Source organism: Coturnix japonica, chromosome 2, assembly GCF_001577835.2.
Source record: "Coturnix japonica isolate 7356 chromosome 2, Coturnix japonica 2.1, whole genome shotgun sequence".
Taxonomy (NCBI): domain Eukaryota; kingdom Metazoa; phylum Chordata; class Aves; order Galliformes; family Phasianidae; genus Coturnix; species Coturnix japonica.
In genome coordinates, this window is record NC_029517.1 from 15,910,212 (window position 1) to 15,927,007 (window position 16,796).

The 16,796-nt window shown below is 39.4% G+C and overlaps 1 protein-coding gene across 2 annotated transcripts in view; it reads left to right on the forward strand.

Moving 5' to 3' along the window:
• Nucleotides 1-16,796, forward strand: part of PIP4K2A (phosphatidylinositol-5-phosphate 4-kinase type 2 alpha) — a 95,492-nt gene that overhangs the window by 26,879 nt on the left and 51,817 nt on the right. The window lies entirely within an intron of this gene.

Genomic DNA, 16,796 nt, shown 5'->3' on the forward strand with positions numbered 1-16,796 from the left:
GAAAGTGCTAAATTTGAGGCAAGACGCTGCTTGTTTAGATACAATTGATGGCTTTGTGCCATCAGCTGATGACATCAGAAATAAAGAAATGAAAATTCTTGGTGTGGGAAGAGGGATTACCTCACAGCTATGGCACATAGCTGTATTCTCCCTGAGTCACTGCTCACTGTTCTGCCCTACATCCCTGTCCTGCTGCCTCCCACCAGCTTTGGCGACGTGCTGGCCCGGAGCTGAGCTGTTTCCGTGCTGCCTCACTGCAAGGAGAGCTGCAGACCATGGTGGTGTTCCCTTTGGCTCAACAAGAGCAAATGTGTGCTGGGCACTGATTGGGGGTAAAGGCAGGTCAAAGAGAAAGGCCAGGGTGGGGATGCAGGGTCTGCTCAGGCTGTCTGGGGCTGAGTATGAAAAATCACTTAGGCATAGAGTGGTTTTCAGGAAAATAGGAAAGGCTGCTGCTAAGGGCCCTTTGCCATTTCTTCACGTGCAGGCTGTGGGATTTTTGTTGTTCAGCTTTATAGAAAAGCAGTTAAATTTAATTCAGAAAGCAGCTTACTTAGCTGTTCCTTGCAATAACAAGATTTCGGTCAGAAGAGATTGGAACAAAAATAACGCTCTTTTCTGTTGAATTTGCACTGCTTTATTTACAATCCAGAACTGTCATTTTGTCCGTATTGTTGGTCAGTCTCCTCTTGTTTCCTTTCCAAACACTGCGTGTGAAAGGCCAGGTAAGCTTTTTCTATTGATTTATTTAGGAACATGCACAACTGCAAAGATAGTTAGGCAGATGTTGTACCCAGAACAACATGTAACTCCAGAAATAGATGTTTCAGACCGAGTGTCATCCTGATACCTTGGTGGGTTGTTTTTTTTGCCTGGATTGTGTTTTGGCTACCTTCCTTCCCAAGCTCCACTCTTGTTCTTTGAGCCTCTTTCTGAAGTTCTTGGTTTTTCTTCCATTTAACTCGTCAAAGTCGGTGGGAATTTCCATTAAGTTACAGTAGTTTGAATGCTGCAGCCCCAGCCCTACTTCTGTTGGGCACAGGGAAGATAAACATTGCCGGTCTGACTCACCTTTTTTATTTCAGTAGCTTTATGAAGGAGCTCCACAGATATCAGTGCAGTTATTTTTGATTTACAGCCTTTCAAATGAGAGGACAGTCAAGTTCTGCTTATAGCACAGTGGCTGCACGTTGTGCATGCTATCAGGAGACGCAGGAAACCTTCCCATGTCCTTCACTTCTTGTAGTCCACCTTCTTATCTCATGTAGCCTTTTTGGATATAGGATGTTGACTGCATACCAAGAAGATCAGACAACTGCTGTGCTTCTGCCTGCTCCAAAACTGTTCATATCATATTCCCTTTTGTTACAAGAGCTTGTCTTTTAAAAGAATTAGAAGTCATTTTCTGAATGTGTTTTGTATTTCACATTTCCATGACAAACATTAGATAAAACAGAGTAAAGGCTTTGCTGATCACTGGAGGCTCAACTTTGAGATTTGTTTACGAAGGTGTATTATTATGGTAGCATAGCTGATGTTTAAAATACTTCCTGTTATGTTCAAAGGATGCAACAGTCTGCTACATTTTGATTGAAACTCTCTGGGTGTAGTTACTTTGCATTCAGAAACACCACAGGTGTCTTCATCACAGTTTAATGCCGCATTACTGCAAGTCCAAAGGCACCTTCACTTGGAAAGTCCTGTCATTATAACACTTTTTAGTGCCAGAAAGCATTTATGAGGAATCACAGAACCACAGGGGTTGGAGGACCCCTGGAGGCCAACCACACCAACTCCTACTAAAGTAGGTTCCCTACAGCAAGGTCACTTAGGTCAGTGTCCAGGTGGGTTTTGAATATCTCCAAAGAAGGAGACTCCACAGCTTCTGTGGGCAGCCTGTTCCAGTGCTCTGTCACCTCCAAATTAAGGAAATTCTCATGTTCATATGGAAGTTCCTGTTTGTGCCCATTGCCCTTTGTTCTATCACTGAAAAAGGTGCGTTATCTTACAGCCTGTTTTAAACTGTGACAGAATTGATACGGACTCCTCCATGAAGATGAGCCTTATGCCTCAGTTGAATCCTGCTCTGTGTTTTGCTGCTCTGATGCTTTACCAGTAGTTGCAAAAACTGTTTACAACTTCAATTGCATTAAATCTTAGGGCAGCCTAAAGCTGAATTATTTTATTTCTGTTCACTAGCAAGAGACCAAATTTACACAAGGAAGGAGGAAAGCAGAGTGAGCATGCATGTACTTAGGTTTTTGCCTGTCTCCTGTAAAGTGACATGTATTGAAGGCTGATTTTGGTAGAAGTGATCTAAGATTCAAGGTTAGGAGGCTGGTAATGGGCTCAGTATGAGAACTTCATATTCTTCTTGATCAACTGAGCTGGTAAAAGTCCCTGCACAATTTGGGATGTTATTTACCAGTCTGCTTATGACTGGGAGCTGGTTGCTGGCACTAAGTTGCTATCAACTAAGTTGAAAGGTAGGTAGGTGTTAGCTGTGTGTCTCCTTAGTGTTTGGGGGTGTGGAGTTTGTTGAGAAACACACTTAGGTAAACTGTTCAGAAGCCCCTCACTCTCCACCCCCATCACAGCCAGTGAATGTCGTGTTTGCTTTGGGTCCTACACTTGCAAGGTGGCAAAGTTGGGTGCTTATGCACTTAGTTGCCAAATCCAGACTGCTAAATGAGCACAAGGAAAGAAGGCAAGCAGTAATTAGTAGTAAGGTAACAATGTTGCAAGTTACATCCATTTGTTTGATGAAACAGTTTACTTAACATTTCAGATATTTTTCTTTGTTGTACCTAATACTTTTTTAAGGTGTTGACAATGAAGTCGATGTTCTAAGTAAATTATCCTTATAATTGTCTTTTTTATAAAACAATCAATGCTGTAATTGATGAACTCTGAGGCATTCTTTTAAGTACTCTCCTTTCAAAGAGCGTATTAAAAGTAAAAATTAATGACCGTTTTATATAAAGGCAACATAGATGTTGTGAAAAAGCCACACAAGTATTTCAGTAATTTGCTGAAAATACATTTCTGCTCTTTCTCTGAGTGAAACCTTTTCGTGGTCTGGACTTTTCCTTCAGAGTATCCATTAAACCGGAGTTCAGATGCCTGGTGTATTGAGATGGTGTCTCGAACTGAAAGCAACATTACTGAAGTGATGTGATGTTTTAGTGATGTTTCTTTTTCTTTAATGTAATTATTGTGCTGTCATCAGCATTTTTTCAAAGAGAAGTTTCCTCGAGTGTCAACATTCATGCTTTCTAAAGTTGAAGCCCTTCCAGTTATCTGTCACTGCCTTATTTATTACAGGGTACGAATAGTCAACAATTAATCACTTAATGCTAACTTATTTCCATAAATATTTGGCTAATACGTGGGCTTTTATTTATACTGTAACTGGCAGAGTTTTCATAGGAAACATCTCAACAGCAATTAATGCCACTTTGGTTTTCAGACTTTGACCTAAGTAGATCTTCAGTGCTTGGGCCTAGTGAGGTTTATCTTCACATTCAAGCCCCAGTCAGAAGCATCTGTCAGCTCATTGGTATATAGACTTTCCCAAACTAAATAGGAGCTGTTTCTGTTGTGCATTTGCAAAAACCAGGCCAAATACTCTGAATTGAGCACCCCAAGATTGGTGGAAGGCTGAGCACTGAAGTCGCAGATGTGAAACTGTGCTTCTAAAGGAAACAGGTTCCTGACCAGCAGATTTGATATGTGCTTCTGTGTGTTGTCTGTTTGCCCACAAAATCACACTCCTTCCAGAATGGCTTGTGCCAGTGTCTCTGGTTTCTGAGAGACAAACTAAGCTACCAAAGCGAAAGTGCACGTTTTTGCTGGCATATAGTAGTCCTACATTGTGGTTTAGTGGTGCTATTTTAAAATGGTGGCTAGCTCTAACTTCTTTATGACCTAGATAAAACGAATAATTTCCAGATATAGAGGCAAAATGAAATGCAGAATTACAGAGTTCTGTGTATAGAATGTTCACGTAGGCTAAAATCTTAAAAGAAATCTCTCAGATGTCTTTCTTGGGTGATACTTGCCTTATTTTCCACCGCAGAGACGGGGATCCTTGTCTGTTTTGCATGTGGGATTCATATGAGCTATTCATATTCAGTTCTCTTGAACATATTTTGCTTCCTTAATGAGCATCTGAGAAACAAAACCTTTCTGCTTCTGCAGAGAGGGATTAATTCTCTCAGTTCTTTGTGTACCTGCAAAATGGTATATCTTCAGCTTACATCTTGACTGCCTATTTGCATGGCAGGTGGTGCTCAGGGGTCCTTGTTTTGGAAGCAGAGGAGGACCTTTCCTTTCCTTGTTAGTGTACAAACATAGAACAAAGTATTAGTTCTTGCTTCTAGGTCTTTGTGTACTGGGTGTGGGTAGGCACGTTCACTGCTGACGTTACAGTGATCAGAGTACAACAGCATCTGTTTATCCATCATTCAGTACTTTATCAGAGATTAATACAGAGCCATTTTTAGAACTGGCGGATAGATGGTATGTGATTCTGGAATGTGTATTTATTTAGTTTAGTATTAGTGTGAGTATTTAAGGTCACTTGAACCAGACAGGGCCGTATGAGTCATCTTTATCCCATTGAGTTTACATAGTGTGGTCTAGAGCATTTATTTTTACTTTTTTTTCCTACCTTTTTTTCTTTTTTTTTTTTTTTTTTTTTTCTGGAATATAACTCTAGAAAAACAACATATTCCTCATTTTGTGCCAAGTGCAGCACTCCTAAAAATTGGCTTTAGCTGGCCTGCCTTGCCTTCCAGGGTTATCTACTGTTATGCAATACTAGCAGGAGAAAGACAATACAGAAGGCCTGGAGACAAGAAAAAGTTATTGCATTACTGGCAGGCTTCCTGTGTTTGAAACCTTCAAGGAAGTCTTCGGTTGAAGGAAAAAAAACAGAGATGAGCATTGGAAAGATAATCTTCCTAACCAAAACTGTAGCAGTTTTTAGTTTCACTGCTGCTTGAGTTCAAGTTCAGGGGTTTGCAGTATGAGGGGCTGGGCGATAAGGAGCTTACTGATGATCTGAAGGTCAGACTTGAAAATGTAAGCACAAGCAGAGGCAGAGAACACTTGAAAATGTCTCAATTGCTTGAAACTTTGAAAATCTACAAACGTAGTATGAAGTGGTTTGGTTCTTTAAATATTGGGAGATTTGGGAATTTAATTTTGTTTTTTCTTATATCTGTATGACTAAGACAGGACACTTACATTGTATTTGATATAATAAATTATCCAGAGAAGATGTGGATATCCCATCCCTGGAGGCATTCGAGGCCAGGTTGGATGGGGACCTGTGCAGTCTGAGCCTACTGACCTGGATGGTGTCCCTGCCTGTGGCAGTGGGACTGGACCTAGATGATCTTTAAGTTCCCTTCCAACCCAGACCCTTCTACGTTGGAATTAGAGAATGACAGTATTCTAAGACATAACAAGAAATCTAATTGCCCTTTTTTAGGTTGTGTACTTTTTCAGTCTCTCTGAGGCTTAGTCATAGCAGTTTGTAGGGAAGTATTCAGGATTATAGGGGATTTTTTGGTACCTCTTAGCAGCTTGTATCTATTCTTGGTATGAATGGATAAAATTCTGTCCACTTCAAAATTAAAGAAATCTCATTCTTTAAGACATCCATAAGATATTTTAAGACAAAAATATGTCAAATAAAGCTCTCTTTAGTTGAACCTTCTAAGATGAGGTCAAAGTCTCTAATAAATTTTAAGGCAACCTTTGGGCTAGAAGTTTTTTTGCTGTTGTTAGTACTTAAATGCATGATGTGTTTCATGAACATTGGGTTGCTATGGGCTTTTTCTTCTTGATGGTTCGTTGGTTGTCTGATTTATTTTGTTTTCTACTAGTTGACTGAACTCTCAATTTTTGGTAATCTCCAAAAGCAGAAGATGAATCTACTCACGTCCTCTTCCAAATTCTGCTTCTGTGATTTGAACTTATAATCTTGTATGTTATGATTTAAATAAAAATATTATTTAAATGGGTAGTCAATGTACTGGTTTGTTGTTTTTTTAACAGAAGAATTCTCTTTTAAATCACTCTCGTGAAGTTGTGTCCAATAAATTGAGAAGGAGTGCACTAAACAAGCTTTCTTTTCCCTAGGTTAAATAAAACAATCTTAAATATCATGGATAAACAGAACCAAAATTAGATCACCCCTTCCATATCATTTTTTTGTTAGTGAACCAGAAAATGAAAGAAAATCATCTTGTCTTTTTGGCTCCCAGTTGATTCCTTAACTCCATGTGACCTTCCATTCATCTCTTGTAGTTGAATGAGTAGAAGTGAAGAAAGTATTCAGCCTGCACCTGAAAAAGAAGTTTGTTATCCAAAGTTGATTTTACAGTTCAGCAAACTCTGATTTAAGTGCCTTTTGCTGGCAGCTAAAGCAAATGTCAAAGGTGTTTTGTGAGCAGTAAGCCCAGTAATTAGAGCAGGTTCATGTTATTTCTGATTTTATGGTACGTTTACAAGATACTAAAGTTAAAACTTAAATTAAATTTCAAAAGCACCTTTCCTGATTAATCTTTATTCACCTTGTAATAATTAAACTTAAGACCGCGCACAGCACTTCCAACTTGAGGTTTTTGAGCTTGCATCCAAACATTTTAAGCCAACAAATTGCAGAAACTTTTTTTTTTCCTGTCTTTATCCTCGTGTGAGCTGAGAGTGGGTGAAACTGACAAACTGACCCAAAGGAACAAAAATTCTTGCTAGCAGGTTCATTTATAGCTGTGTTGGTTTTTTGACTTTGGTTTGGCATATGAGAACCACACACCCACATCTGTCAGAAGAGGAAAAGTGATGGTGGAAAAGCAGAAGAAACTGGGGAAGGTTAGAAGTTCTGCTTCAGGTGCTGCTGGTTGAAGCATGGACCTCCCTATGCTTTTCTGAAAGCAACTATGGCTCACTGAACGTTCTTTCCTTTCAAGTTCTTTCTTGGTAGTAGGCAGAGGCCTCTCCTAGCCTTCCTAAAAAATGCTCTGGTACATTTTCAGTCAGAAGTTGTAATCATCTTTGTGGACTACCGATGCTTACCTAAGCGTTTGGGAAGATGTATTTACAAGAGAAAAGACCTGAGCTTACAAGCTTGAAGCAAATATGCTCAGTGTGTCCTAATTTTCAAAGCTTTCCTGATGGTGGAACAACAAACACGCTCCTTCTCTTGTGGTGTGCATACATGCATCAGGTTCCTGTGGCGTGGGGGGCCACTACTTACCCTTCAGCTGCTTTTCTCACACTGGAAATGGCAGAGATTAATGTTAAACAAGGACATCTTTTGGTCTTAGGCTCCCAGAAATAAAATGTATGATGAAACGTATGAAAGAAAAATCGGTTCTTTTGGTTTATGTTCAAATTAAATCTAAGACTATTCTTTCCTTTTTAACAGGTTTTAAACAAATGCTTTTTAATCTAAGACTAAAAATGGAAAAATGCGTATGTGTGCAGCAAGGAATGCGGAGGGCACAGGAGTGCACATTCCAGAGCGCTGCTGCTGGCGCAGGGATGCAGAGCAGCTGGGAGCTGTGCTCCCCGCCAGGCTCCTACGGCTGCACTGGGGCCTCTGTGCCTGAACACGGCTCATGTTGGTGCTGCCTGGCTTTGAACCTTCAGAAGAGCAGTGCTCACTTTTTGGTGCAGTGTTGGATTTTCAAGTATGGAAATGATCAAAAAGCTGGATTTCCTTCCTCAAGAGGTTCTTCAGCAATACGTAGCCTGAGATGAACATCAGTGATAAGAGAGCGGTTTTGTAGACTAGTCCTGCTCTGCCATCCAGGTCTTGGAAACTTGATCCTAAAGTTCAGAAGAGAAAACAAATGGAGGTTGATCAAAGTGCAACGTTGACCAGGTACTCAGGGAAAGGTGCTTTTGACTGACACATCCATCACAGATAGCATAGTAGAAAACACTTTATTGCTGTTGCTGTCACTAGAGCTGTGGGACAGAGCTGGGCCCTGAGTGTGCCATGGGGTTCAACCACAGCCCCAGCCTGCTCTAGCAGCAGCATACGTCCTGCCACAGCCACTGGCAGAACAAGGATATGTCTGAGGCTTTTGTATATGCAGTGCTATGCATAAAATGCCTTACTTTAGAGTGTATTTTTGTCTTGATCATTATGGCTAATGTTCTGTGGTTGCCGTGCTTGCTGAGTAGCAAAATTTAACAACACTAAAACAACTAGAGCTGCTTTTTATTTATGGACTATGACAAATATAAATAGAAAGAGGATTTGTGTCTACTTGCCTATTGAATGTGTCCTGTTGTCCCCATAAGCTTGTGAAATCCTTTGATAACAGAAGTCTGACCTGTAAACTGGGGAAGAAGGTCATACACTTATATTACTTTTAACAAATTATGCCTTGTTTCGTATCACGGGGTAGAAAGATGTTGGTCTTGAATTGTTTAAGCATTTCAACTTCCAACTTAATCAGAACTGGAATGTGTTGGGACTTGTGATTGGTAAATCCCACACTGTGCCCTCCCAGTGGCCCCTTCAGACTGCCCTGAAGGTCCTTTGCCCTGAGGCTGGGCAGGCTCTGGGGTTATCAAGCACTGTACCATGATCTATGTATTCGGCCTGCTGCAAATCAGCACTGCAGCAGTTATGTCTGGGCAGTTAGTTTCCAGTAAGCAATGGTAATCATTCCTGTATTTGTATATAGCATTACTGCCAAATTAAACTGGAATTCAGCATGGAAAAACTATATCCAGAGCAGAAGCAAAACCCAGTTCATTGTGTTCAAGTAAACCCAGCAGGAGTCTGCTCTTTCCCAAATCCTTAACAACTGGCAGATAAAATCATGATTTCAGTAGCAAGAAGCTGCAGAGTGTTTGAGTGCCTGTGCATCTTTATGTCCCTGCTAGCCTGACCTCAGCTGTTGGTAAGGCGTTACAGTATTTGGAAGTAAGAGCGGTGTAAATGCAAGAAGAATACAGTGCAACCAGGATGCCTCAGAGAGATAAACTAAGGGATTTCTCATAGCAGGTGGATTGCAGGTCTTCTCATCCGTTAGGATTTCTAGTGTGGTATTCTGTCGGGTGCTGCACAGAAAATTCTTGCTTCAGCTGGAGGATATAGGTCAGTAGTTAAGGAAAAATTATAGCCATAGGCTGACGTGTTCTGTATGGCATGGAGCCTGGTGACTCTGCAAGGTCTGTGTTACAACCAACAGCTCTGGTAAAGCCTTGCGGAATATTTAAATACCTGAAGAGCAGCCCTTATTTGCCTCAGTCACCTCTGGTGTAACTCCTTTCATTTCGTAAGTTACATTTCTATAATGCAGATGGTTTATTGCTTCTGGTTTTCTGTAAATTTGCTTTTGCATTCGCTTGATAAGTAGTTCGAAATGTACAAAAAGAACTATATTTTAATGTCATCTTTTCACAAGTCAACAATTTCCTTAGTAGCAGAATATTTGTGAGATTGGAATGTGCGACCAAAAAGCCTATTCAGAAACCAGTCATCCTCCTCCCTAAAAAAAAGAAAAAATAATAATAATGCTGTATTACGCCACTGTAAAAGTAACCAAAATGCTTGGCTTCTCTCTGTTTGTTATTGCTGCTGGACAATAGTAGTGCCCATCTACTGCATCAGATTCTTGCTTTATGGTCTAGCCAGGCCAGGCTGTGATTTTGAAGGAGGATGCTCTTGAAGCCTTCCTCTTGAATAAGCAGCTGAGTTGCAGGTGTTATATGTAAAATTGTCCCTTTGGTTTTATACTTATCCTTTCTTTGTTGGAAAGATTCTTTTCTATTGAATTTCATTTACCGTTATAGCGTTCAGGTAAGAATACTGCATCTACGTATTTGTTCAACTGTTTAGTAGAGTGTTATTATGTTTAATTGCATGAACTCATTTTTCCTGTTCAGAAGTTATCCTTGGCAAATACGGTCTTAAAGGCTGTCGTAAGAAGTGATCATTATTTCATAGACTTCTTTAAGCCTGATTGTTTGTTTTCTGAGTGAGCAATGTAATTCGTAGATTATAAGTGCAATTTTATTTCATTTTCTTCCTTTTTGTTGAACACTTCTACTAAAAACCACAATAGGTCATTCAGGAAATCAGCAGAACGTTTATCTGACTTTTGTATTACTTCATCTAGAGAATTCAACGTGTTTTTATTAAACCTTTTCCTGTGTCATAAATAAATGCTTACTGTCTCCTAGCATTCTCCTATTTTTAGATAGTCTCTTGTGAAGCTTTGAGAGCACAGCCAAGTGAACTAAATTTTATCCCTTGCCAAAGGAGTTTTGTTCTTTAATTAGAAGAATAGAAACCAGATTGCTATCAGCCCTTCTGACAAGTAGTTCTATTTTAAATGAGGATTTCAAACAATATCTGAAGATACAACCTGCAATCAGAAATCTTATTAAAGTACATCAACTTCACAGCACACAAGTTGAAGTTTGAAGAAGATCACTTGAGATGTTTCTGGCAATATATATATGTATATATATAATATATATAATATTTGTATGTTCTGAGGGGTTTTGTTGCAAGTCCACTGGCTAGTAGCATGCCAATGGTTGTCTGAGCTGTGTATTGCGTGCATCAGAACTCATCCAGATCTGGAGGACTTTCATTGCATTATGATTTCCAAGACTACATTTTGTTTCTGTCTGCCATTTGCTACTCAAAACCATTCTTCTTTACAAAAATATTCACTCTAATTGACATTCCCATTACTCTACCTTCATTTTCATCAAGACACTCCAGTATCTTTGCACACAATTGCATTTTGCCCAGCTTTTTAGTGGGGAATTATCATGACATTATATCCATTATATCTGAGCTGCTTAATTCATTTTGGTTCTTTGATTATTTGGCACATTATAAGGTGTTAATTTTTGCACCCACTGAAAGGTGTAAGCAGATGCACAGGAAGTTTAACGAGATCTGTAGAAACGTGGCTTTATGGTAGTCCAACAGTGTACAGCAGATGTTGTGGATTCTGTATGCTATGGAGATGTCCAAGAGACTTGAAAGACTTAAAATCTTGCATCAGGTATTTGTAAAAGGAGTGTGATTTGTGTGCTTTTGTTGTATGTTCTTTAAACACACTCTGACATGAGCGATAATCAAACTCTCAACTGAGTGATAATCAACTCTATGTTTGAATTTTTGGCCTTCGTATTCCAAATTTAAGGTTGAATGCCCAGAAATCATTGCTTTTCAAAACTATTTTATTTTTTTTCCTCTGCTTTGGGGCTTTTCTTTGGTATGTCACAATACCTCCTTGGGTCTTTCTCAGGTATGTCATGATATTCTGCTTTCCAGGCGATACAAGAACTACGTACATCCCTCCTCAGAAAGAGCATCATACCATTGAGAACTGTGAATAAAAAGTCCCAATAAAACATCTGTTCTTTTACTGTGAAACTTTGTTTTTTGTTCATTTTAATTCAAAGACAGATGATAACACTTCAGAAAAGTCTTTTTAATATATAAAAAAGAAATAATTTTTAATTGATGCATCCATTTCTCAGAATTTCTAAGTCCATAAAATGTATTAAATATTTTTGCCAATAAATTCAAATATTCTGTGTTTTAGTGCTTAGCAAAAAGTAATGCAGTAAGGCAATATAAAAACGTTTGGCTCAACTAAGGCTGCTTTTCCATCACCATATTATTCAGTTTCATTGAAAGACAACAATCTAATGACAAGTATCACCTCAGCTGTAAAAACCTGAAGCTGCTCTCTGCTAATTACTGATAAATGTTTTGAGATGTGTAGAACTTCAACACATATTCCTCTGTCAGCTGGGTGGGCTTTTATATTGATTTGGTTTTTTCCCCTTCATATACCTTAAGTAAAAATGATCGTAAAGATTCAGAGAAAAGTGAAATACTTTACCCTGTGTTTTTCTCTCAGCCATATAATTGGTTTAATTTCAGGAGTTGTTTGTAAATCTGTAAGTAGAAATTACTTATACTGGAGGAGTCTCTTATGGCGTTTAAACTGGTTGCATATTGTATAGTTAATAAAAAATGTCTGAGTTGGTATTTTTTTACCTTGTACTTTTAGGAAAAAAAAAAGAGATGAATTTGTGTGATTGAAATGATGAAAACCTCGTTTAAAACAAATTAAGGAGTATTTTGCTGAACTGATTTATTTCTCTGCAGCAGAACTTAGCTTAACCTTTTATTTCTCTTGCAAGAATGGCTTTGAGTGTAATTTAAACTGTCAAATGACATTTATCAAATGATGGTTTTGCCCCGTAACAGGCAAATGTCTTCCACAAAATTGATTAGCTGCTGACCTCCTCCACCCTTTCCAGACCCTGCAAGGTAGATTTCAAAGTGCTGTAAAATAATCACTTCATTTTCAGTTTATACTTCAGCAGTAGGCGGTTAGTGCCCCGGTAGCGGTGCTGCAGTGTGCTCCCATATGGCAGCAGGGTGCTGGGAGCCAGCCAGGCCCTGCCCTACCACACATCCAAAGGGCCTCACGCTGAGCTCCCTGCAGCCCAGGAGCAATGTCAGGAATGGCTTTTTGCTGGATACTGGAACGAGTTATGGTACAAAACTTTTATCTTCCAGATGAATGCACTCCAGTAAGCAAGAAAGTACCATTTCCTAAGGCCTGTGGGTTGTTCAGTTATCAGGGAGGTGCCAGAAGTAAGAAGGATACGTCTCCTAAATATGACATTTTAGGCCCTCAGCTTCCTTCAGTGCATTCTTACTCATCAGCTCTGTAGCTTTGCTTGGTAAGGACAAGTCCAGTAGGTTTGCTCGTGTAGGCTTTAACTTAGAAGTAGATGAACTGACTCAGGCACCGTCCCTGGATTGATGCACCAAAATGGCGGCTCTGTAGCTTAACAAAAAGCGCTGCCTAATGTTTTTTTGCTTCGGAGCTCTTTGTGCATTTCCTTGCCAAGGAAGAAACTGAGACGCAGAAAACAAACGATGAACATAAAAATACCAGAACTGTTGCTGGTGTTAAAAGTTCAGTTTTATTTTTAGACCTCAGTAATTTCTTTCTTCCAAACTCTTCTACTCCGACTTCTTCCAAAGTCTGTGTTTAAAAATAAATAAATTGGAGAAAAGTGCTCTTGACTTTCTCTCAGACTTAGAAACCAGTGTAGCTTGTTTGTGTCAGCAGATCTGACTGCAGTTATTGGCTTTCAGTTCAGACAGGGTGTTGGGGGATGAACAGAGCTGAAAAGGAAGGAGCGCTTCCCCAACTTCATCCACATGCATCAACAGAAGGAGCAGAGGTTTTCATGTATGCTCAACTGCCGAGGGCCAGAACCAGGACTAAGGTCTTCTGTCAAGCTGTAGGTTGGGAAAAATACCTAATCCCTCCATAGATTGAGCTAGAGTCTGGTTGGCTGATAAACTGAATTAAAAGAAAGCAATATTTGTGCTTCATATTAAAGCTAAGTTATTAAATACAAGAAACTACATATGGAATAAAGGTTTTACGTAGGAAGAGAGTTTCAAAAGCATCTAGTAAATAGTACTAAGTGGTCTGCTTGAGATTCATGGTATGTTTGGACTGAAATTTTGGTCATTGGGCTACCTGGCTTCTTCCATTATATATTCTTTTCACCAGTAATACCATCGGTAGTGCATTCTGCAGGTTTCTCACTGCAGCATCGAACTGATAGGCATCAGATTGTATCTGTTGGAGAATGGGATCATTGTTCTGGCTCTTCCAGCTAAACATGCAATATATGCTGTAAATTGCCTTTATTATATGCTGCTTAAATATCTCATTGTCTGCTTTGCATACAAGCAATTTATTGCTGCTTATGTTCTGACAGAATGAAAACTAATGTTTAATTATGCATTGCCCTAGTAATGTGGTGTTTAGGGTGAACGTATCTGAATTAAATAAAGGCCATTAATAACGCCTAACAATTTATGATATATTCATTGCTTGATTTCAAATCATATAAATTAGAGAAGCTTATTTGAAATGTCACCAGTATAAGATGGCTTTGTGGGAACACCTCTCTGTGTGCTAATTTCAGAATCATTACCAGCTGAGTCTTACTATTCATTCAATGTCCAGTAGGCTTTTATTATTCCCTTATTTGCAGTTTAATTACAGCCTCTGTTTTCCTGACAGTGTGAATTCAATCCTGAACCTGCAGGAGCAAAATGAGTTGCAATCAGTAGGTTTTTCCCTGAAAGCCTCCTTTCCCTTCCCCCCCTCCCTCCTACCATCCCTGAACCGTAGGTCTGAGCAGATCCCTACAGACAGATTTTTTTGTACCATATATTTAAAGGAGCGGTGCCATCTAAGGCTTTCAAAGCATCGTCTTTAAAGCTTTTAATTCACGGAGGATGTCTCTGTCTCACATAAGCAGTTGGTTTTGTGCCAATAGCATGAAGATATTTGAATAAATTACATAAGGAGAGGTTTGCAGGTGACTTTTTACTATTGCATATGAATTAGAAAATACTATTAAAAGACATGAGGTATTTCCACATAATGTGCATGGATACTGTGCAACTAAAATGCCAATCAGTCGTCTTTTAAAATAATCCATTCCCCAGGGCTGTTGTGTGGATATAAATTCTTCAAAGATGTGGTAAGCATTGTCTGCTGAAAAAAACCAAAACAAAACATGAAAAACAGCAGCAAAATTTTGTATTGGCAAAGAATAAATGAATCACAGGGCAAATAAAGGTTGTCGGTGGCAGAACTGGAACTGGTTTTCTAAATCTTGCCTGAGACAATTTGGAAGGCTGAAAATATTCTCTGAGTGTTTCATATTTGGTCGATTTCAAGAATAGCTGCTCCTTCACACAGTGATAGCAAAGTGGAGAATTGATCCCAGTGACCTTCTCCTTTCAGCTTATCAGTGCCCATTTGTGGGGGGGGGTCAGGATATTGTTTCTTTTCCCAATATGGTTCCAGTTTGCACCACAGTGCAGTGTCACAACCATTCCCTTCTGTGTTGAGCGCACTTTCAAATTTAGCCTCTTCAAATCCATCCTAAAAATGCATTACTGCACAAAGAAACAGACCTTATTATACTTGAAGGGTTTAAATTAATTAATGGCCTGTGCCGCTGGGACATGCCATTACTCAGCTGGTGTGCTATACCAAAGGTCACTTCTACTATATGTTCATCACCTGGTTTCTCTTCTCTCCTGCTAGAGGGGAATTCCTTAAAATATTAGAGAAATTATATTTGCAGACCTGAGAGTTAGTGGACCTCCATTAAATAAAGAAAAGAACTCTGTTAGAGTGCTTTCTTTGGTTTTTTTTGAAGGTAGGTCTGTATGTGCATTCACATCTTGAGCCTCCTGGGATACGTGTTTTGAAATTTCTATTTACAATATAACAAGCTCGAAAGTATTCAAATAGGGGTACACGTGGGTATGTTACTCTGCTTTGTACCTGTACAGCCGCTATAGCACAGAGTTAAATCTTTGCAGTGTAAAAGCCAATCTACAGATGTACTCAGTGACATTTTACATTAGTAAATTAAGAAAGTGAATGCATGCCGAAGTTTGGTTGATGCAATTTTGATCATCTAAACCCCCTAATTTGGCAGTGAGCTTGTGTTTATTATCAATAGGTCATTTGGAGAGGTGTGAATTCAGCATAATTAAGTGTATCTGACTGAAAATGGTCTTGGTATCACTTTTGACTGGGATGGAAAGGTATGGGCCTCTGTTATCCCTTTTTCAAGCATGGAATTTGTTACACAATCTGGCAATCTAAGAGAGTAGCTAATTCTTTATAAGCAAACAAAGTTCAGTATCTCAGTATAATCTATCTGCTTCTCCTTAGTTTTATTTGTACAAGAGCTAGGCTAATTCTGCATGCTCATGAAATTGCTCTGCGGTTCCAGGGTGAGATTGATGTGCAGCGATATCAAATGCAGTAAAGAGCATGTATGTTAGATGTTGTGATGTTCGATATATGTGCTGTTATTTCATGTCATAGTTAATGAGGTGTCAGCATGATTTATTAGGTTTGTACAGCTGTGTTTTCAAAAATTTACTAGAGTTCCTTCTTTGTCCTGCTTTGGAAGGAGGAAGGAGCGTTCTCCCTGGCACTCCAAGGAGCAGCACGCGTTCAGCCCATCCAGGCATCTCTCTTAGTTTGTTGCTCTGCTGTACAGCTGTGATGCCTCAATCTGTAACTTCTCAGGGCTTTCCAAAGAAGCACTCTGTAAAGGAAATTCAACTGATATTTATCAGTTTTCATGTGGGCCGCAGGGGTCTGAATAATAAAAATGAGAGATGGCAAGACGCATTACTGAGACTTAAAAAGACCGAAGAGTGATGAGGCTTTCTGACCTGCCTGCTTGCATCAGTTTCTTCTCTCTTTTTAAGAGGAAAAAGGTTCCTCACTGCTTTCAGGTTTTGTTTAACTTCAGTTCTGCAGAAGGTCACGCATTTTTTCCTCTAATATTTATAACCTACAACAGTGAAGGCGTCTCAGAGAGGCTGTCTAAAGCAGGATAGCAGCTAAGGGCAGGTACAGATTCCCAGTTGGGAGACAACCAACGATAAGAGTGCAGGTCACACTTATTTTTTTACATCCGCCATTATTTTTTACATTTACATCTGCCTCTGTTGCAGGCTGGTAGTCTCATGTAGAATTCTCCCCCTGCACCCCCAGAAAGCTGCTGAAACAATGTGTGCTGTGAGGGTCTGCATCACCATTAGAACATAGGCAGAATGTATGGGAGGGGTCTTTGATGACTGTGCTTTAGTGTGTATCTCCTTGATGATTTGAAAGAACTGCTACAAGTTAGCAATATTCTGCTAAGTTTTTTTG